This window comes from Sus scrofa, chromosome 8 (genome assembly GCF_054392235.1).
Source record: "Sus scrofa isolate SSC_HxYL_T2T_F1_AM1 chromosome 8, Sscrofa_HxYL_maternal_Yorkshire_Landrace_v2.0, whole genome shotgun sequence".
NCBI lineage: Eukaryota > Metazoa > Chordata > Mammalia > Artiodactyla > Suidae > Sus > Sus scrofa.
Window position 1 is genome coordinate 101,845,315 of NC_139390.1, and position 22,535 is coordinate 101,867,849.

A 22,535-nucleotide genomic window follows, 5' to 3' on the forward strand; every position below is an offset into this window, starting at 1 on the left:
CAACCCCTAGCCTGGGAACCTCCATATTAAGCGGGAGCGGCCCAAAGAAATGGCAAAAAGACAAAAAAAAAAAAAGAAAATAATTTATATCCTGAGGTACTATATTTTCTCTCAGATTGGCAAAGATTATAAACAATATTAATATCTGGGGTTGACTGGCCATGAGAATATAAGAATGTGTATTGGTAATTTAAACATTACTGTAGGATAATTTGGCAATATGGATCAAAATCTTTTTAAAAAGTTCTCTGCTTACTCTTTCTCCAATAGTTCTACTTCTAAGAAGTTATTCTAACAATGGAAAACCAGACATATTCTATGCAGTTTATGATAGAAAAAAAATAAAAAAAAAAAGAGACTAAGCTTAAAGAACTTGTTACTTTAATTTTTATTAAACACATTTTCAGTATAAAGAGCTGGACATATACCCATGTAAATGATTACTGGAAGCTTAAAATAATGATGTAAGTTAAAATGAAAATTTCAAAACCTTATATATTGAGCAATACATACACAAAATATGTATATACATTTGAACATATACATCAACTATATGTTAACTGTCTTCACATAGTAGAATCCATATATCATTTTATTTTTCTTATGACTTTCCTATGTTCTCTAATATTTTGCAGAGATCATATATTATTATTGAAATATGGAAGGAAAAAATAAATTATAGATCCAATTGATAACTGACTGATTCTAGTATATAAATTAGATCAGCAATCATATCATATATACATGTCTAATAGTTCAATTTAATGTCTCTGACTACCAGATGGTTGGGGTTCAAGTCCAAGCGCTGTGAGGTACTAGCTGTGTAACTTAGCCAAGTTATTTAACGTGCCATGGTTTGCTGATAAGTAAAATATTAACAGTTTCTATCAGGTTTGGGCTGATTGAGTTAGTGTGTGTGAAGAACAGTGAACGGTACCTGGCTCACAATAAGTACTACATAAGAGTTAACAATCATTATTCTCCCCATCAGAACACAGTCACCATGAAGGCAAATACTTTCATTTCTTTGTTCACTAACAGATTACCAGAACATAGAATAATGCCTGGAAAATAACAGGCAACAAATATATAATGAATGAATATAGGCAGGAAGGACAAAGGGAAGAAAGGAAAGAAAAACTCCCTCCCTTAATTTAATAAGAATAATAATTCACATATAATGACATGGCAGGAAAATTATCATTGTTGATGATTAAGTATACTTTTTCAGGTGTATTTGAATGTCTTATCTAATTCAGTTCTTTTTCAAATTAATCAAGAAAAGCATAGACTTTGTAACTATGGAGTAGAAATCTCTATGAGCACTGAAATAAATATTTACCAACTGTTGACTTAATTTTAACTTTTATCACCTAACTAGAGTTAGGTCCACATTTCCCTTTAACTTGCATGGAAATCTATTTATTTTAGAAGAGAACCATGCTCTACCCAGACACTCAGGGGATAAAAAAAATAACATGGTACGTTTCCCTGGACAGCAAAATTTGAAAGGTGTAAAATATTTCATATTTTCCTTAAGGATATGTAAATGCTTTGAAAATGTCATGAAGTGATTGTCTTTGCTGGAAAGGCCATTTCATTATTGATGAATGTTGTGGCAGAATGTTATCAGGGTCAGCCTGCTCTTGTAGAATTGTCAAAAGAGATTAGTCATCAAATAACAAGGACCCTTAAGAAGCCAACTGTGGACTTCAAGTTTGAATATGACAAAGTGAAGATATTTTGGTACCCTTTTCTCAAAAATCACTTCTAAACCAGAAAGAACAAAACACAAGCAGAAACTCTATCATTGGTTAAAAAAAAAAAAAAACAGGAGGCATCTGCAACCCTCAATCACAATAAATAAGGACTATTTAAGTGGTAGTAGGACTAGAAAGGAGGAAAATCATTTCAAATTCAGTGGAAATGCCAAAAAGGAGAAAACCCACTTGTCATCATGGAACTCTAGAAGATTCAGGATCGTCATCCTTATGAGCTCAAGTCAGTGTTGATGCTGGAGTTGAAAATAGAGAGGTTTTCTTTTCTTTTTAATAACTGTATAGAGAACAGGCAGATCCCCAAATTCTCACTCCCAGACTATTGTAGCAGGCAGTTGCCCTGCCTGTCAGTCTCTGATGGAAACAGAGATAGGGTCCAGAGTAAAGGATTCCAGTCACAGCAAATTAGGAAAGTAAAATCTGTACTGAAAACTAGGAGTTTAAGTGCAATTCTTAAGTGAAACTACCAGTTAAACATAAGAGTAAAGTATCTACATAAATTTGGAATTATTTACAAGGAAGATCTATTTTCCATTACATAGTTTTTCAATTATTTATTTTTATCACTATGGCCTGATGAATATTTATTTTATACTTTGGGTTATTATCTAGTGCTACTTTACTTACTTGATCAAACTGTTCCTGCTTTGGGCATCAGGAGGTCTTTCAGTTGGCCCCCATGTCCCTTTGACTTGCTCCGTCATTATGGTGGAGGTGTTTTTAAGCACTTCCTTACTTTCTATCATTGCAAAATGCTCCAGGTTTATCTTGAATATCCACCATTTCGATCCTAGAGTCAGTTGTTTCCCCAAGAAGTCTTGTTTTCTTTCACTGGAGCATTGCAATGGAAATCCAAATCTGGATACTTAAGAATGCTTTCTGTTTTTTATTTCTATTTTAATTCCATTGTGGTTAGAGAACACACCATATATGATTTCCATTCTTTTAAATTTAAAAATGTGTTTGGTGGTCTGGAATGTGGTCTATATTGGTGAATGTTCCATGTAAACTTGAGAGAAGACATGTATTCTGATGTTGCAGTATGGAGTATTCTACACATATCAATTGGATAAAGGTGATTGATAATGTTATTCAGGTCAACTACATTCTTATTGATTTTCTGCCTTCTCAACCTACCAATTACCATCAGGGGGTGTTGAAGTTACCAATTATAAGAGTGAATTTTTCTATTTCTCCTTTCAGTTCTAACAGTTTTCACCTCATATATTTTGATTTTTTGATGTTAGCTGCATACATATTTATGATTAAGTCTTCCTGAAGAATTGATTCCTTTATGTAGTACCCCTCTTAATCCTTAATAATTTTTTGTTGTGCTGAAGTCTATTTTGTCTAAGACAATATAACTACTCCAGCTCTGTTTTGATTAGTTAGCATAGTACATCTTTCTCCATCCATTTACTTTTAACTAATTATTCTTCAGATTTAAATTGAGTTTCTTGTCACCAATATAGAGGCGGCATTTATTTTTTCTTAATCTACTCTTGCAATCTCTGCCCTTTAATTAGCATATTTAGACTAACACATTTAAATATATTATTGATATATTTGGATTAATATAAACCATGTTTTAACTGTGTTCAGGTCATCCTCAGATTCTCTTTCTGCCTTCTCTGATCTTGACAACATTTTATGTGATTTCATTTTATCTTCTCTTAGTGGATCAAATCTGTTTCTTTAAAAAAAACTTTTAGTGGTTGCTCCAGAGTATACAGTATACATTTTCAACTCATCTAAGTCCACCTTCAAATAACAATATTACACTTTACACAAGTGCAGGTTCTTTATAACGGAGTATATGGATTTCCTCTCTCCAGTCCCTTATGATATTCTTGTCATTTATTTCATCTATTCAAATGCTATAATCACCTAATACACTGTTGCTAGTATAGCTTTGAACAGTTATCTTTTTGATCAATTAAAAATAAAGAAAATAAACTGCTTGAATTTATTTCTTCTGATGCTTTTCTTTATGCAGTCCCATGTTTCCAACATAGCATTTCCCTTCTGCCCAAAAAAGAACATCTTCTAACATTTCTTGCAGAGCAGGTCTGCTGATGATAAGTTTCCTTGAGAAATCCTTTATTTCTCACTCACTTTTAAAAAATAATTTCATTGGATATAGAATTATAGATTGAAGATTTTTTTTTGTCCACAAGGCTATGGTAAAGTCTTTCCTCCTGAAAAGTAAGCCTATGCTATAGAGAAGTAATCACCATAAGTACTCTTTCACATCGCTGCCAGAGACTCTTTCTTGATTATAACTATGGAAGCCTGGTAAAGCTCCAAAAGTGTGGCTCCTCAACTGTGACTCCCAGGAATCTCCCACTGCAATACTAATTTTCGGTTCTGTGTAAAAATTGTCATTTAAGTGTTCCTATCAATTTATGGATCCAGGGACTTGTGCTACAGGTAAGCTGATCTCAGGTTGGACTCCATATTTGCCTGTCTCTCCAAACTTCAGTGTGATGACTTGCCCTGAAAACTCAGTACTCTTGTGAATTCAAGAAAAGTCACTGTTTTTCTGTTTGTTCAACTTTTTGTTGCTTAAGGACAGCAGTGACAGTTTACAAGATCTTTACACATCAGAGCTGAAAACTGAAGTCTGAATATAAAATTTTGATGACAAAAAGTTCAAGTCTTAAATTGTAAAAGAAGTCAGAATCAAACAAAAAATCTTTCCTTTTGATTCTGCTATCTTGTGATATAAGAAATATGAAATTATATGCATAAAAATGCTATCTACCCTGAAAATTATTTATAAACCACGTCCAAGCATATTCATCTACTCCATCCAAATAGCTCCTAAGGGATACAGATAACTGCAATTCTGAATATAACCAAAAAATCATATTCATTCACAAAATACAGAAGAGGATAAAATTTTAACTTTTAGCAAATTGAGCATAAGGTTAAATTGATAAGTGAGCACCAATTGGCTACTTTAAATCATTTTCATATTAGCACTTGCGAAGAGAACGTTTAATGAAAAAATATTTCTAAAACAAGTCTATATCTCAATAAAGGCTATTTTTAAAAGTATATTTACAACTTTATTACTAACTGGCTAATGTTATTTTTGTACTTTTGATTTATATTTTTCTTTTTTTATATTACTCAATGAATTTATTCCACTTATAGGTGTACAATGATCATCACAATCCAATTTTACAGGATTTCCATCCCACACACCCAGCACATCCCCCCACACCTCAAACTGTCTCATTTGGAAACCATAAGTATTTCCAAGTCTGTGAGTCAGTACCTGTTCTGGAAAGAAGTTCATTGGGACCTTTTTTCAGATTTTGAGTGTCAGTGACAGCATTAGATGTTGGTATCTAACTGTCTGTCTGACTTCTCTTAGCATGACAATTTCTAGGTCCATCCATGTTGCTAAAAATGCTGGTATTTTGTTCTTTTTAATGGCTGAGTAATATTCCATTGTGTATATGTACCACCTCTTCTTGATCCACTCCTCTCTCGATAGACATTTAGGTTGTTTCCATATCCTGGGTATTGCAAATAGTGCTGCAATGAACATTGGAGTAAATGTGTCTTTTCGAGTCATGGTTTTCTCTGGATAGATGCCCAGGAGTGGGATTGCTGGATCAAATGGTAGTTCTATTTTTAGTTTTCTAAGGAATCTCCATACTGTTTTCGACAGTTGTTGCACCAATTTACAATCCCACCAATGGTGTAATAGGGTTCCTTTTTCTCCACACTCTCTCCAGCACTTACTGTTTGTGGACATTTTGATGGCAGCCATTCTGGCTGGTGTAAGGTGGTACCTCATAGTGGTTTTGATTTGCATTTCTCTAATGATGAGTGATGTTGATCATCTTTTCATGTGTTTTTTGGCCATCTGTATGTCTTCTTTAGAGAATTGTCTGTTTAGATTTTCTGCCCATTTTTTGATGGGGTTGTTTGTTTTTTTGGTATTGAGATGCAGAAGATGTTTATAAATGTTGGCGATTAATCCCTTGTCAGTTGATTCATTTGCAAATATATTCTCTCATTCTTTGGGTTGTCCTTTTATTTTGTTTAGGGTTTCCTTTGATGAGCAGAAACTTTAAGTTTAATTAGGTCCCACTTGTTTATTTTTGTTTTTACTGTAATTAGTCTAAGAGGTGGATCTGAGATGATGTTGTTGTCATTTATGTCAGAGAGTGTTTGGCCTGTTTTCTCCGAGAGTTTTATAGTTTCTGGTCTTATATCTAGGGATTTGATCCATTTTCAGTTTATATTTGTGTATGGTGTTAGGGAGTGTTCTAATTTTATTCTTTTCCATGTGGCTGTCCAGTTTTCCCAGCGCCACTTATTGAACAAGCTGTCTTTTTTCCGTTGTATATTCTTGCCTCCTTTGTCATAAATTAGTTGGCTGTAGGTGCGTGGGTTTAATTCTGGGCCTTCTATCATGTACCACTGATCTACATCTGTCTTTGTTCCACTACCATATGGTTTTGATGGCTATTGCTTTGTAGTATAGTCTGAAGTCAGGGAGCCTGCTTCCCCCAGCTCCATTTTTCTCTTTCAGGATGTCTTTGGCTATTCTGGATCTTTTGCACTTCCAAACGAATTTTAAAATATTTTTTTCAAGTTCTGTGAAAAAATGTCCTTGGTAATTTGATAGGGATTGCATTGAATCTGTAGATTGCCTTAGGTAGTATAGTCATTTTGATAATATTGACTCCTCCAATCCAAGAGCATGGTATATCTTTCCATCTATTTGTGTCATCTTTGATTTCTGTCATCAGTGGTTATACTTTTCAGAGTACAGGTCTTTTGTCTCTTTAAGTAGGTTTACTCCTAGGTATTTTATTCTTTTGGATGTGATGGTAAATGGGATTGCTTCCCTAACTTCTCTTTCTGCTCCTTCATTGTTAGTATATAGAAATGCCATTGACTTCTGTGTATTAATTTTGTATCCTGGGACTTTGCCAAATTCATGGATGAGCTCTAACAGTTTTCTGGTAGAGTCTTTAGGATTCTCTAGGTATAGTATCATGTCATCTGCAAAGAGTGATAGTTTTACTTCTTCCTTTCCAGTTTGGATTCCTTTTATTTCTTTTACTTCTCTGATTGCTATGGCTAGGACTTCCAGAACTATGTTGAAGAGTAGTGGTGAAGTGGACATAATTGTCTTGTTCCTGATCTCAGTGGAAATTCTTTCAGCTTTTCACCATTGAGAATGATGTTGACTGTAGGTTTGTCAATATATGGCCTTTATCATGTTGAGGTAGGTTCCTGCTATGCCCACATTCTGAAGGGTTTTTATCAGAAATGGGTGTTGGATTTTGTCAAAGTCTTTTTCCGTGGAGAGGATCATATGGTTTTTATTCGTCAGTTTTTAAATGTGGGATATCACACTGATGGATTTGTGGATATTGAAGAACCCTTCCATCCCTGGGATAAATCCCGCTTGATCATGATGTACAATCCTTTTAATGTATTGTTGCATGCAGTTTGCTAATATTTTGTTGAGAATTTTTGCATCGATGTTCATCATTAAAACTGCCCTGTAGTTTTCTTTTTTGTAGTATCTTTGTCTGCTTTTGGGATCAGAATGATGGTTCATCATAGCATGATTTTGAGAGTGTCCCTTCCTCTGCAATTTTTGGGAATAGTCTCAGAAGGATAGGTGTTAGCTCTTCTCTAAATGTTTGATAGAATTCGCCTGTGAAGCCATCTGGTCCTGGACTTTGGTTTGTTGGAAGTTTTTTAATCACAGTTTCAATTTCAGTGCTTGTGACAGGTCCATTCATCTTTCCTATTTCATCTTGGAAGATTGTACTTCTCTAAGAATTTATCCATTTCTTCTGGGTTTTCCGTTTTGTTGGTGTATAGTTGCATATAGCAGTCTCTTATGACCCTTTGTATTTCTGTGATGTCTGTTGTTTTAGTTCTCCTTTTTCATTTCTAATATTATTGACTTGAGTCCTCTCTCTTTTTTTCTTGATAAGTCTGGCTAGGTGTTTATCAATTTTGTGGATCTTTCCAAAGAACCAGCTTTTCATTTCATTGATCTTTTCTATGGTTTTCTTTGTTTCTATTTCATTGATCTCTGCTCTGATCTTTATGCTTTCCTTCTACAAACTTTAGGTCTTGTCTGTTCTCTCTGGAGCTGCTTTAACTGTAAGTTAAGTTGTTTATTTGATTTTTTTCTTGTTTCCTGAGGTGTGCTTGTAATTGCTATAAACTTTCCTCTTAGAACGGCTTTTGGAGTGTAGTATCTTTGTTGTCATTTGCATCTAGGTATACTTTAATTTCCTATTTGATTTCTTCAGGGATCCATTGATTGTTCAGTAGCATGTTGTATAGTCTCCACGTATTTGTGTTTTTTGCAGATATTTTCTTGTTGTTGATTTCCAGTCGTGTAGCGTTGCGGTCGGAAAAGATGTTTGATGTGATTTCAATTTTCCTAAAGTTACCAAGGTTGGATTTGTCGCCCAGGATGTGATCAATCTTAGAGAATGTTCCATGTGCGCTTGAGAAGAATGTGTATTCTGTTGCTTTTGGATGGAATGTCCTATAAATATCTATTAGGTACATCTGGTCTAATGCTTCATTAAGTGCTTGTGCTTCCTTATTGATTTTCTGTGTGGACAGTCTGTCCATTGCTGTAAGAGGAGTGTTAAAGTCCCCCACTATGATTGTGTTACTGTCAATTTGTCCTTTTAAGGTTGTTAGCAGTTGCTTTTTATATTGTGGTGAACCTATGTTGGGTGCGTAGATATTTAAAATTGTTATATCTTCTTCATGGATTTGTCCTTTGATCATTATGAAGTGACCTTCCTTGTCTCTTAAAATATTCTTCAATTTAATGTCTATTTTGTCTGATATAGGTATTGCTACTCCAGCTTTCTTTTGATTTCCGTTTGCATGGAGTATTTTTTCCATCCTCTCACTTTTAATTTGTACGTGTCCTTGGAAGTGAGATGGGTCTCTTGAAGATAGCATATAATATGGGTATTGTTTTTGTATCCATTCAGCCAGTGTATGTTTTTTGGTGGGGGCATTTATTCCATTAACGTTAAAGGTAATTATTGATATGTATGTTCTTATTGCCATTTTATTAATTGCTTTGGATTTGTTTTTGCTGCTCTTTTTTCTTCCCTTCTTCTCTTGTTCTCTCCTCTTGTGTTTTGATGACTATCTTTCGTGTTGTATTTGAGTTTTGTCTTATTTGCTTATCAATTGTAGATTTTTGGTTTGCAGTTGCCCCGAAGGTTTGATATGAGTCTATATATATATATATATATATATGAGATTTTTTTAAGTTGTTGGTTTCTTACCTGCAAGTTCATCTCAAGTGTCCTGCATTTGTACCCACCTTTTCTCACGATTTCTGATTTTGGTGGCATAATTGTGCATGGATATTTTCTATCTTTACTGTATAAATACCTTTACTGGGGAGCCTTGTTATTTGTGATATTTTTGTTTCTGGTTGCAGCCTTTTCTTTTCTGCCTAGAGAAGTTCCTTTAGTATTTGTTGTAAAGCTCTCAGCTTTTGCTTATCTGTGAAGGTTTTGATTTCTGTTTCAAATCTGAATGACAGCCTTGCTGGGTAAAGTAATATTGGTTGGAAGTTTTTTCCTTTCATCACGTTAAGTATATCATGCCATTCCCTTCTGGCCTGCAGAGTTTCTGCTAAAAAAATCTGCTGATAACCTTATCAGGGTTCCCTTGTATGTCACTTATTTCTTTTCCCTAGCTGCTTTCAATACTTTCTCTGTCTTTAATTTTGGTCAGTTTGATTAATATGTGTCTCGGGGTGTTTCTCCTTGAGTTTATCTTATGTTGTACTCATTGCACTTCCTGGATTTGAATGAGTGATTCCTTCCCATGTTAGGGAAGTTTTCAGCTATTATCTCTTGGAATATTTTTTCTGTCCCTTTCTCTCTCTCTTCTCCTTCTGGCACCCCTACAATATGGATGTTGGTGCATTTAACATTGTCCCAGAGTTCTGTGAGACTCTCTTCATTTGTTTTCAATCTTCTTTTACTTTTTCTGTTCTGCATCCATGATTTCCACCAATCTGTCCTCCACCTCACTTACTCGTTCTTCTGCCTCCTGTATTCTGCTGTTGGCTGCTTCTAATGAATTTTTCATTTCAGTTATTATATTTTGCATCTCTTCTTAAGTTTTATATTTTGTATCTCTTTGGTCAGTGTTTCCTGTAAATTATCCATCTTTGCCTCCAGTTTATTTCCAATGTCTTGCATCATCTTCAGCATCAATAGTCTAAAGTCTTTTTCCTGGAGGCTGAGGATCTCCTGATCCCTTAGCTGTTTTTCTGGGTTTTTTCCTTTCTCCCTTATCTGAATTATAGTTCTCTGTCTTTTCATTTTTATATGTTTTTGGTGCAGTGACCTTTTTGCAGACAATATAGTTGTGGCCTCTCTTACTTCTGGTGTCAACCTCCCTTGGGGCTGAAGTTTGTACAGGGCTTGTTGTAGGCTTCCTGATGGGAGGGACTGATGCCTGCTCACTGGTAGGTGGAGCTGATTCCTGTCCCTCTGGTGGGTGGGGCTTTGTCTCTAGATGAGATTAGAGGCAGATGTGTGCTTGGGGGGTCTTTGGGCAGCCTGTTTATTGATGGGTGGGGTTGATCCCACCTGGATTGTTGTTTGCTCTGGGGCTTCTCAGCACTGATGGGTGGGGACAGATTTTCTCAAAATGGCCACTTCCAGGGAAATGCATGCAGATGAATACTCCCAAGAGCTTTGCTTTTAATGCCCTTCCCCCACAACAAGCTGCAGTCACCCCCTGTTTTCCTAGGAGATCCTCCAAGAACTACAGTCAGGTATGACCAAGGTTCCTATGGAGACTTTGCTTTGCCCTGGGACTCAGTGCATGTGAAATCTGTGTTTACTTTTTAAGAATGGGGTCTCCATTTCCCCTAGTCTTGTGAAGCTCCTGTGCATAAGCCCCACTGGCCTTCACTGCCAGATGTTCCAGGGGCTCTTTCTCCCAATGCCAGATCCCCAGGCATGGAGATTTGATGTGGGGCTCAGAACTTTCATCCCTGTAGGTGAGTCTCTGTGATACAATTACACTGCAGTCCATGGGGCTTCCCACTTGGGAGGTATGGGGTTGCTTATATCACATAATCACCCCTCCTACCTCTTGATGTGACCTCCTCTTTGTTTTCTGGAGTAGGATATCTTTTTGAAAGTTTCCTGTCCATTTGGTTGAAGATTGCTCAGCATTTGGTTGTGATTTTGTTGTTTTTAGGAGGGAAGTTGAACTCCAGTCCTTCTATTCTGCCATCTTAATCTCATCTCAACAACTGGCTGATGCTCATTATCTTATTGACAGTGCAATAAAAAATGCTAGCCCCATCACACAGGTTTTCATGGTGCTTTGATGATTATTTGAGTAGGAATTATGAAACTAATTTATTAGGTATTATATTTTTTCCAAGCATGATTATAAGAAGAATAAAAATACCATAACGAATCCATGAATAATGTACACTTGGGACTAACTGTGAAGATAAATTACAACACATTGTTATGATAATGGCAATGTGTAATGGATTGGGTGGTATAGAGAACTTTTCTTAATTTCCTCACTCACTCCCCTATAAGTTACTCAATTAATATCTCGAAAACCCCAGTACAGATGAATCAGCAAGTTTACATCTTTCAGCTTTCATATATGGTAATATTTTATCAAAATATATTTATGATCTTGTTAACATGTAGCAAGTTACCATATTTCTCCAGACTTAAAAATGCTCAGCCATGAGCATAAACTAAATGCTTAACAGTGTTAGGAGTGATAGGGACATTATAGTGTAGCATGTTCCCTAATAAATTTCACCTAAAAATTTAATGTGGAAAAGTTTGTTTGAAAATTCAAACTGTTGGTATCTATTGAAATATCAGAAAATCAAACCATACCAAGCCAGAAATTCTACATAGTAAAAATTATCTAGAACTTAACATAGACTCAGATCAATGTGCAGTAGGATGATCAATCAATTAAAAATATGAAGGTTTGGCTTTAATTTTTGAGCAGTATCCTTTAGTGAAAAAATTATCCCTAGGAGTATTTTAGTAATTCAAGTGTAACTCACATTCACCTTTTTTTTCCTTATTAGAGAAAGCTTGAATGCACTGACCTAAATTGAAAACAAGAGTTTTAGATTAATAATTTGAGTCTTTGATTTCAATGGAACTTGAGTACATGTTTTACAGGGCTGTGTAGTAGAAGACACCAATTGTTTCTTTCTGAGAAATATTTCTTACTTTAAGATTGTATCATCCTCCTACCTCATCAGTCCTCTGAGGCCATTTGAATTCAAGATCCTTGCTTTACAGTTTGATCAACCTAAGTTAAATTCCGTTTCTGCTACTTACAAGTTGTAAAACTTTGTGCAAATCGACCAACTTATTTGAGCCTCAGTATAAAAAAATTATAATTATAAGGAGTTTCCATTATATCTCAGTGGTAACAAACCCAACTTGTATCCATGAGGATGTGGGTTCTATCCCTATTCTTGCCCAGTGGGTTAAGGATCAGGCTTTGCTGTGAGCTGTGGTGTACAATGAAGATGAGGCTCAGATCCAGCTTTGTTGTGGCTGTGGTACAATTCAGCAGCTGTAACTCTGATTCAGCCCCTAGTTGGGGAACTTCCATATGCCGCAGGTGCAGCCCTAAAAAGCAATATATATAATAGATATAATATATATAATAGATATAGTAGTATCTATCAGTCTATATCTGTATTTATATATTTATATAATTGAGTCTATCAGTGTTCAGTCAAGAAAACAGAACTACTATGAACCTTACAGGAATAAATCCCTTACACAATTCTGGGGCTGGGGTATGGGCAGGCTGGTAAATAATAAATATCTGGAGGGGGGAGTTGGAACATCAGAGAAAGTCAGTAATTAATCTGAAGTACTGGCACTATGCGCATATCAGAACTTGCTGGAAAATCTAAGAGGCCAAGTTGGTTCAACTACCAAAGTCAGCGTATGAAGAGAGAGTTTCTGATGAGGTCTATGAGAAGCCATCACCTATGTCTAGCCAGTTAGCTGCCTCTGTGTGCTCACAGTCAGATGGCTAGTCTGAATCTGGTGCCCCTGTTGGCCATCAGGACTATGGGTCCAGAAGATAAGCCTGATACAGGAAAAAGGAGCAACACTTCCATCCTCCAAATCTGGCCCAAGTTCATCTTACAGCAAACTCTAACCAAAACTATACCAGAAAAGAGAGTTTGGGAACTGGAACTCCAGCTTAATCCAACTGACACAGAACGAGCCAGGATAAGAATCTACTTCATGAAGTTATGAAGATGATCAATATTACATGGTTGGTATGATCCAGTTATCAGTTGTCTCTAAGAGTAACTCAATGCCAGATTTGAACAAAACCTCTATGTTTCTTAAATTTAGGCCAAAGGTTATGATTACTTTAAAACAATCTGTCAACAGTGTAATTTGAACTAAAGATTTTATTGATTATAGCTTATAATATAGACTCTAAAGTGCCTCATTTGAAATATTTCTATTGAATATCCCTTTACCATCAACAAGATTATTTTTCTCCCATTAATTTCTTGCCTTCTTCTGTAGAACATTTTACCTCTTAGATTCCTATCTTGCTCCATTTTTGGATCTGTCCTGTTATGGTTAATTTTATGTGTCAACTTGACCAGAACATGGGGTACCCATATACTTGACTAAACATTATTTCACCTTAAACAAGGTTTTAAAGCTGAGATTAGCATTTGAATAAGCACACTCTGTGGAGCAGATTGCCCTTCCCACTGTGGATGTGCATCATCCAAACTGAGATGCAAACCATAGCATTTGGAGAGGATAAACAATGAGACCCTCCCCTACAGCACAGGGAACTACATCTAACCACTCATGATGGATCATGATGGAGGGTAATGTGAAAAAAATAATGTATACATATATGTATGACTGGGTCAATTTACTGTATAGCAGAAACTGACAGAACATTTTAAATCAATTATAATAAAAAAATTTAAAAAAAGGCCTGAATAGAACAAAAAGGTAGGTGGAAGCAAGAATTCATTCACTTCCTTTCTGTTGAGCTGGAGCATTGGTCTTCTCCTATACTCAGACCAGGGCTCACACTATCAGATTCCCTAGTTCTCAGGCCTTCAGACTTATGGAAACTTATACCATTGGCTCCACAAATTTAATGGCTTAAAACAAGATACCTGTATTTCAGTTTCCATCAGTGAGGAACCCAGCATAACTTAGATGGGTCCTCTGCTCAGGATCTTACAAGTCTGCAATCAAGGTGTTGGCTATTCTATGCTCTAACCTGGTACTGGAGTGGAGAAAAACATGGTACCATGCCACTTTAGATTGCTGGCAACATCATTTTCTAACAATGGTTGAGCTCACAGTAGCTTCTTTAATCAAGCTCCATAGGAAAGCATCTCTGAACAAGATCCTCTTTTAAGAGCTTTCAGTGGATTAAGCCAAATCCACTCAGGTGAATTTTTCTTTAGAATAACTCAAAAACAATTGAATTGAGACATAAATTACATCTAAAAAGAAAAAAATCTCTTCCAGTAATCAAGGGGTTGAATACACATCCTTTGCCAAACTTTACTGACTAGAACAAGCCACAGGTTCACTCTGTATTTAAGAAATGGATATTATGCAACTGTGTGACTATCATGGGGGAGGGAGTCTGCACAGAGTTCTTCCTTCACTGAAGTGTCAATCGACTTTTTAGAGATCATGCTCAAATTCTTTGGTCCCAAAATTCTCTGTCTAAAAATGTATCTGAAAGAAATATCTATTGCTATAGAAAGAATGTTTGTTTCTCCCAACACATTCATATGTTGAGACCCGATTCCTCCACACGGTGAATGTATTAGGAGTTGGGGACTTTGAGAAGTATTTAGGATTAGATGAGGTCATGAGGGTAAATCCCTCATGGATGGGATTAGCACCCTGTCAGGGTTCCAAGAGAGCTTGCTTCCCCTCTCTCCTCTCCACATAAGATACACTAAGTTGGCAGTCTACAGCCTAGAAAAGGGTTCCAACCGAAACCCCACTGTGAGGCCATGTTGGCACCCTGATCTTGGTCTCCAGAACTGGGAGAAATAAATCTCTGTTGTTTATAAGCCACCCAGTTTATACTCTTTTATTATAGCAGTCCGAGCTAAGACATCTATACATCAACATGTGTTCATCTCTCTATGACGCTAACAATTAAAAGCAATATAAATATTCAAAAGTAGAGAATAGTTAAGTAAATTATGATATATTCATACTATGATATTTATGGCATCATTATTATATCATGTTTTAAAGAGTATTTACCCTATTGTAGAAAAAATGTTTAGATAGATTATGAGGTAGATAATAAAAACAGAGCATAAAATTGCACATATAATATGCAATCATTTTATTTTACATATACACTAAAAAAGCACACCTCTTTGATTCTACCATTTGCACTTGGCCTTTTCCTCTGATGATGTGATAATATAGAGAAGAATGGAGAGAGACCAATCCCAGAGTTACACCACCTCAATTCCAACTCTGAGCATACAACCTACCAGCCTACTGGGAAAATTATTTAACCTCATTCTGCCTCAATTTCTTATCTACAAAGGGAGTCCTTATAGGCTATGAACATTAAATGAGCACAAAGTCTAACACGAAGAAAACAATTCTTAGTCAGTTTTAACTATTAATTCACTAAGTGACCAAAAATACATGGATGAATTGGATTAGCAACAAGGATGTTAGAACAATCTAGAATATCTGAGAACATGTCTCACAATTTGCTCACATGCTAGTTAAAAACTCAATAAAAACTCAATTTAACCAATTCACAATAAATGTTATTGGCCAATTCCTTCTCAACATAAAACAGAAAAAACTGCCTAAATTATTTCCTGATGTATTGTTATAGGGAGAAAACAAGTCCTAACAAATGACTTGGAAAATAAGGAAAAAACTGATATAAGGGATAATCAGATAAAATGAAACTGACAGTGTCTAAAATCCCCTAGTGAAATTTGGTACTCATTTTAAAATGGAATGACATTTTATTTTTAAAAGCTACATCTATTATTATCACCAGTGAACATGGATTTATTGGGTAGCAATAATGACTTCAAAAGAAAACAAATACAAGAATCTAGGAATAATTAATTTTGATCTGTAGAACAAACTGGAGTTTGAATCCAAGCTCATTACTTGATGAACTATACCTCCCCACCTCAAAGAGAATAAAATAAATTTTAAAATATCATAGAGACTAAATATTGATATTTTTATGACCTAGAATTGTAAACTTAAGGTAGAATATTAGCTGCTGAAAGGCAAGATAAAGAAATAAAACCAAGCCTGGAAAACCCCATTCGGCCTGATAATAGGGTTACCTAGTTATTTTCCAGTGAGGTATCAAGAGCTGCCTATTGGGGCTCTATATAAGGCATATAATTAATGAAAAGTTAATAATGTTTTTCCATCAGATGCAGCATTATTAAATAGCCAAGTATAACTTCTATGAAATAAAGAACCAGGGTATAAAAGGAATCTACTCTTACAATGACCTCAAAAGTCAGGGGATGTGTCAGGACAGAAAGGTGGACAAACTTTGAGAAAACGCCAACATTTGAACACAAATTTACATATGTTTTAAACTATTGGTAAAATTTCACTGGCACCAAAATTCATACAAATTAATTCAATTGTTCATGTTTCATAGATTTCTAAGACTTTAGAAATAAAATCATGTTTTTAGTCAAATGTCATGAAGGCATTTGAGACTTTATGATGGATTGAAATAGTTCTGTTAATGAGTAACTTTTACAAGTCCACAACACAAATTATACTTCCTCATATCATCACAGAATTTCTTTTTTCCAATATTCTGCATCCAACAAATTGCTTTTTTTACCTATAGTAAGTAAAGTAAGCCTCTCTCTCTCTTTTCCTCCTTTACCTCCCTTTTCATCCCTTCTCTTTCCCTCTGTCTCTCCTCCTTTCCCCTTTCTCTCTGAAATCCTTTGTCAACTTTTTGTCGCCAAAAATAGATGTGAAGATGGACACAAATAATAGTTAAATAAAATAAAAACATAAATTACATCATTGCATGGCTTCATATGCTTTCTGAATCTGAATAGAATTAGAACATGATGTGAAAATAGCTCTGTGAGCAGAGGTAGTACCCTGGACTAAAGTCAGAATACTCATTTTCTGGCCATCCCCTTCCAGGAATAGCTCTGGAGCTATGGCATCTCTTTAACTGTATAGAAACCAATAATATGAAACAAAACAATATAAAACTGTATGAGATGATGTAAGCAGAGTAGAAAAATAGTCATATGGACTTAGACAAAGTATGGTACTTAAATCTCTCTCACTAGAAAAAAAAAAATGTGAGAATAGAGCTAAAAATGGAAGACATTACAAAAACCAACCAGCTAATAGAGGATTCAAATATCTGTCCTTTGGGAAGGGTTCTCGGCATTCTCAGTTAACCTCTGATTGATGTGTCTTTAACATTTTAGACATGTACAGATTATGGAACATAGCACATTGCTGTAATCATCTCTTACAAGTTGGCTTTCCCCACCATACTGGGAGAAGAACCATTCTTTCATATCCTTGCAGAGTTGGTACCTAGCAATGAACATACAGCATATAGTCAATATAGGATTGCACTAATAAATGAACGGGTTAACTATTTAGTCATGCTTAGCACAATAAATAGCTATCTAGAAAGAAAATACAACAATTTCTCGCCCATTCCCATTTTTTTTCCAGAAAATAGTGAATGAGGCTTTCAGTAGAATTTTTCATCCTTTATCAGGTTCTAACATGTATTCCTTTAACCAGAGGTTTATTTACATGTTGATTGTACTAATAGGAAATGAAACATCACTCCTGAAATTCTTTCAAAAGCAAACATTCCAGTTTTAACCCAGAAAGAGTTTTATCTAACCTGGGATTTTCTTTGTGTATCTTACTAAGAGATCATTTTCTTCATCTTATTTATGAATATAGAGAGCCCTGGAACAAGTCATATTGAATCTTAAATTATGAAAAAAAATTATATACAATCCTTGATAACCTTGGAAACAAATTTGAAGCCATTATAGTCTTATAAAATATAGCTATACAGAAATATAGAATGTAAATCTAATAAATTTAATGAAGTAATAGAAAATAAAAATAATGCTGTTCTTATAAAATCCTTTATCCTTTATAAGACACTTCTGATACATTAACTCTATATGTTTACAAGAATTTGGTTCCTCATTTTCACTTGCCAAGACAAAAACTGAGCCTCAGTATGTCACGTGAGTTGTTGGGGTTCATGAAAATTATAGGGGGTAGTAATGAAACTATAGCTGAGAGCTCCTGATTCCTAATTCACTTTTCTTTGCATCAAAACCCATAGCATATCTGTTACATATCAATTTTGGTAAATACATATATTTTAAGTATATATTATATATATATGTATATATATATTATCACTATTAATACTATTTCTATTTTAGTCCCTTCTCTGCAGAAATATTAGAATGCATGTTAAGTTCTTTGTGTAAACCAATATAACTATAAAGCACTATTATTAAAACTCACAATAATATGGCATTTAAAAATTGATTTTTCTCGATTGATGGAGAATCCAATTTAGGTTAAATAACTATGTTTATGAAATTACCTCAGGATTTATTGGCTGTAGCATGATAACTCATCAACTGCAGTTGAGCTTGCAGGAATTTGAGCAGAAGAGTTAATTAACAATAATTTTAAAACTGCCAAAAGCTGCAGCAGGTTCACTCTGCACTCTGCATATGTAGCAACATGTGCTGGGCTTCAAAAAGAAAGTCATTTCCTAAAACTGTTTACTTTTATGTCATTGAACTCATTATTAAAAATAAGTGAGCAGTATTGATTTGGATGGTTTAATAATTCAAAATGGTTAAAGGCAATAACAGCACTTGAACAGACAAATATTTCCTATTATTGTTTATTACCAACTTTAACTATAATGACTCAATTAATCCAGGCATGGTTTCCCAAAGCAAACTGAAATGCAATTATCAGACCAATAAGATGCTAAAGTCTGTAACTTAGACCTCAGGCAGACGATTTTATAAAGTGATATAATCAATATTGTATTCAAGGTGGTATGGGGTATTGTTAATTTGCCACAGAAAATAGCTTACCTTTTAAAATATCTCAGAATCTACTAATGTGTTATTTGCTGCACTTTGAATAACTATTTTATAGCATATATATCATTTAAAAATAACTTATATTCACTTAACTTCAATGAGGATATGTGCCACTGTTAGGTAAGAGAAATTATGGCTAATAAATGCTTGGACTTTAGTAATAATAGAGATATAAGTTGCTTTATAAACATACAATTTTTATATATCCTTTATGTTAGAGAAATATCTCTACATAATTCTTATTTCATAAATCTATTCATAGGCATCTAAGCTATTCTCTTATCAAATTTCCCTTCAAAATAACCTATCGGCTCTAAAATCAAGTTGTTCCTACATTTGTCCATCATAGCTCTCATTAAATTGAAGAAAAGAGAATATAAACATACCTTTAATAAAGAAAACCATGCTGTCTTCTGGACAACTGTTTCAGTTACTGATCTTGGACTATGACTAATATTATCTATGAACCTTTATAGTCCTCCAAGGTAGAAGTACTGATATTTAAAAAAAGCGAAATGCACAAAGCTATAAATCTATCTCAAGTAAGGCTTGAGACTATGATGAGGAGCTACCTTAAGCCAAAGGAAAAACATGATCGGCTAATAGTGCACTAAGCTTTCTTTTCTTTCTTTCTTTTTTCAATATTAAAACACATATCCAACCACAGAATAAGAATAACTACTAATTGGTTTTCTGCTCAAAGAGACCTATCATTGGTTGGCAAATAAGATAGCAAGAATAGTATTTTCTCCCACTCACAGATTTAAAAATGAGAAGAAAATCTGATGTACTGAATATAGATAAGAAAATCTTTCAGACTGAATAAACTTGCTAACAAAATATTCTTATTTTCTTTTAAATTCTGACTGGTATAAAAATTACCATTGTCCTCAAAGAAATACAATCAGCATCAAATGCAAAAGAATGCTGAAATTAAAGCACCATTTTGTGTGTCCCTACAAATTTTAAGGAATATTTTTAGAAGTTAGATTAAATAAGGAAAATATATATAAAGAAAAAAATTTAGTATCTCCTCTCACGTACCTCCTAATTCCAACCTCCTGAAAGGACAATATGAAGACCCCTGTGTATACACTTAAACCAAGTTTTCCATGTCCATACAAACACAAACACCTTGGTGGATGCTGTGTTGCTTTGCCAAATTTGCTTCTACGAACAACGGACTTGCCCACCTGTTGGAAGTGCAGCTCTAAGATGGCTGTCAGCTGTCAGTTATCTTTGGAGTTGTCTCAGCTGAAAAAAAAACTCCCTCTTGGAAGCTCATGTTTCCTTGCTGGGATAGTACACAACTGATGACTGTTCATCCTAGGCAGGGGTGAAAAGGCCTGAGCTCCTATCCCACCTCAACATACCTGAGGATCATGCCAGCTCCAAAGCACCCCTGAGGTAGCTGGAGATTTTTATTGGTTCTTCATCAAAGATCTTTCCCCTTTTCTCAGTCCTGTTTCAGCTCCTTCCTTCCATAACTGGGGATGTGAAGAGCACAGCTGATAAACATCCAGATCGCTGATCACCGTCTCAATATTTACAGAGAACTTTGAAATAAAATCATCCTATTTTACAAACAGGGTATAAGAGCCTTAAAACAACCCTTGCCTTTGTACTTCGTTTGTTTTTTATTTTATTGCTACATACACTCTATAAACCCACATTACCTTATTATTAGTTTTGCTTTAAATAGTCACAAATGAGCCCACCTGTGGTCATTAAACGCTGACTAGAATTTTGACTCGTCCCTTGTTTCCTGGTTTATCCTTCTTTCGACAGTTCTGCTAAGGATGACGGTATCTATGTTGTTTTTTTTCTCTTTATAAAGGGATCCTCACATTCTGGATTTCAGTTTGTTGATGTTTTTGTCTCTATATAAGTTTTAAAAACCTTTATTTTGAAGTTTAACTTGCCTTCTTGGGCTGCTACCCTGAAAGTGAGAGTCTTGTGATTTTCCTTTATATCTATGGAGATCTTTTTCTGAGTATATTAAACCTTTGTGAACTAATATTTAGACATTTTAAATGTGTTTAGAGTCGATCTACATTTTTTAATGTTAAAATCCTGAATTATTTTCTTGGTCTCCTTTGAATTATCAAAATATGGATGAAAAATTAATAAATTCTTAGATCATTCAAGGAAACTTTCTACAATAGTTGCTGTCACTAAACCATGCTTATGATGAATTGATCAAAAGGTTGTTTATGTTTAAACCAGATCACGAAAACTTATTTTGGTTAACATTTTACTGAAATGTATCCTGTGACTGAATAAATTTGAAAATTAACAAAAACATTTGATCTAATATATTCTTAAATATAAAAGAACTGTATAGTGTGTCTATCTGTACATAATGATCACATCTAGAATATCGTTTACATAAGCATTAGGCAATTAAGGTATCAAGGACCTAATTCTCTTGTATTAATTTAATTAGGCAAAAATAATCTCATCAAACCACATTTTTTAAGCAACTTTAGACATATTACAAACTATCTTCTTCACTGAGCATGAACGTTAGCAAGGACTTTAGAAATCACCATCAGACACATTATCTAGGTGATAAAATCCCTGCACATTGACAAAAGCAGTTTCTTGCTTATCCCACTTAGCATGGATATATGGTACTAGCCCTACACCAATCTGACACTCCTACCATTGTGAGTTCTATGCTCCATATTTTGGTCTTAGTCTCATAACTGGGTATATGTGCCTGTGGAAAGTTTTTTAATTTTTTTCACTATCACTAATTGGGAGGTTAATATATCCCGGAATTTGGTAACAATTCTGTCTAGCCCCTTGACATGGCTCCTCAAAGCACCATAATACCTGATATCTTCTAGAGTGTTCTGGAACAACTCTGCCACATTTCCTTGATAGTTACTTACTTATTTGCCATGTTTTTCCCTATATATCATTTATATATAAAAAATATTTTGGCTGTATACTGAGATTTTGCCTCATCTTCTCCCTTAATTCCAAAGGTACCAAAGAATTCTATGACTTAAAAGTGATGGATTCCCATTATTAAATATTCCAGGAAATACTCAATAGGAAAAAAAAAAAGAATACACAAATATTTTATTTTCCTTCTGATCTGTCTTATATACTGTTGCATATAAGATGTACATGAAAAATTGGAGTTCCCATTGTGGCTCAGTGGTTAACAAATCCAACTAGGAACCATGAGGTTGCAGGTTTGATCCCTGGCCTTGATCAGTGGATTAAGGATCTGGCGTTGCCGTGAGCTGTGGTGTAGGTCGCAGACGCGGCTCGGATCCCGTGTTGCTGTGGCTCTGGTGTAGATGGGTGGCTACAGCTCCAATTCAACCCCTAGCCTGGGAACCTCCATATGCCGTGGGAGCAGCCCAAGAACATGCAAAAAGACAAAAAAAAAAAAAAGATGTACATGAAAAATTGAGTTAAATACTTGTCTCTTGTCTGTTGCATGTAATCCTGCAATGACTAGAGGTAAAGGAAATCAGCACTGCCACATACACTCAGGAAATCTAAACTCTTCT

At 34.9% G+C, this 22,535-nt stretch overlaps 1 protein-coding gene across 2 annotated transcripts in view; it reads right to left on the reverse strand.

Moving 5' to 3' along the window:
- C8H4orf33 (chromosome 8 C4orf33 homolog) overlaps positions 1-22,535 on the reverse strand; it is a 583,530-nt gene that overhangs the window by 14,832 nt on the left and 546,163 nt on the right. Inside the window, exon 12 of one of the 2 annotated variants that reach the window (XR_014813039.1) lies at positions 20,379-20,492. The exons of the other annotated variant lie outside the window; for it this stretch is intronic. The gene's annotated coding sequence lies outside the window, so the exon portion shown is untranslated. The remainder of the gene's footprint in view (positions 1-20,378; positions 20,493-22,535) is intronic. 2 annotated transcript variants of the gene reach the window in all.